We start from the raw sequence: 1,098 nt of genomic DNA, 5'->3' as shown, positions 1-1,098 counted from the left end.
TGCAAATCATTCTTGGTTATACATGGGGAATTCATGTATCTCTTTAATGTACTGATTTTTATTTCCTCTGATGGATACACAGCAGCGGATTGTATGCTAGATTGTACAATAATTTACTATTAGGTTTCTTTTGAAGAATATCCATACTGATTCCCATAATATGAGTGTTCTTCTGCATTTCTATCAGTAGTGCCTAAGAGTACTCCTTTCTATGCATCCATATTAGCCTCTATTATTACCTTCTGTCTTTTTAGTGATTTTTTTAATGGTACTGGGATGAACATAGGTCTGTACACACCACACAAATGCTATGCTACTAAGATATACTCCTGCCTCCCTTTAGGATTTTTTCCTCTCAGTACTTTAATGCCACGAACATCAGCCTGTAGCAGAAGCAACTACAAGAAGCACATCCATCGTTCCTGCACGGCACTTTGTATTACAGCAAGTCCAGCTTATATTCCACTATCAAGCGTAGCTCACCCATCAGTTCACTTTGCGATGAAGTGTTAAGAACATCCTCAAAAACAATGGCCTCATAGTTGCCCCTCAAAATATCCAGTGAGAGGTTTGAGCTCGGGAGAAATGGAAGACGCGGAACCTGCTGCACTGCCTTGAACTCCACCTGTAACTTCAGGGGAGCAAACCGACCCTGGATGTTCCTCAGGGTGGAAAGTTCATCTTGTCCTTCCTGGTTGACCTGGAATTTTTTTCTTTTGATAATTCAAGAAGGTGACTGGGCAAAAGTTCATTTTTCACACAAGAAAATCCTTTCTGGAGAAGATCATGACTCTTGAAAGGCCCACTGGCTGAGAGCTCAGTAACTGGAATACTGTCCTACAGCTGCAACCTAAGGGCTCTGGCGTTCATCTTGAAAATAGCTCTGCAAAATCTTCTGAACCTGCTCTAGTCCTAGGGTTCTTTTGTAACCGATGAGATGACATCACTTCCATGGTGATAATGAGAATTGTTCATATGCCTTTTGGCTGCTTGTAGGATTAAAAAAATACATTTTTATAACTTTTGAGATCTTGGATTCCATATATACTGTTGACCAGTTAGTTTTCACTTTTTGTATTTTCCTGGCTGTCTCTTTAG

At 40.2% G+C, this 1,098-nt stretch overlaps 1 pseudogene; it reads right to left on the bottom strand.

Annotated features, from left to right (window-relative positions):
- Window positions 1-439: 439 nt before the first annotated feature.
- LOC103691736 (proteasome maturation protein pseudogene) lies at window positions 440-870 on the bottom strand (annotated as a pseudogene).
- Between the last annotated feature and the right edge of the window lie 228 nt (window positions 871-1,098).

The sequence above is a fragment of the Rattus norvegicus genome, chromosome 2 (assembly GCF_021556685.1).
Source record: "Rattus norvegicus strain SHRSP/BbbUtx chromosome 2, alternate assembly SHRSP_T2T, whole genome shotgun sequence".
Classification (NCBI taxonomy): domain Eukaryota; kingdom Metazoa; phylum Chordata; class Mammalia; order Rodentia; family Muridae; genus Rattus; species Rattus norvegicus.
The sequence above is the reverse complement of the archived record's forward strand: the minus strand, read 5'-3'. Positions and strand labels throughout refer to the sequence as shown.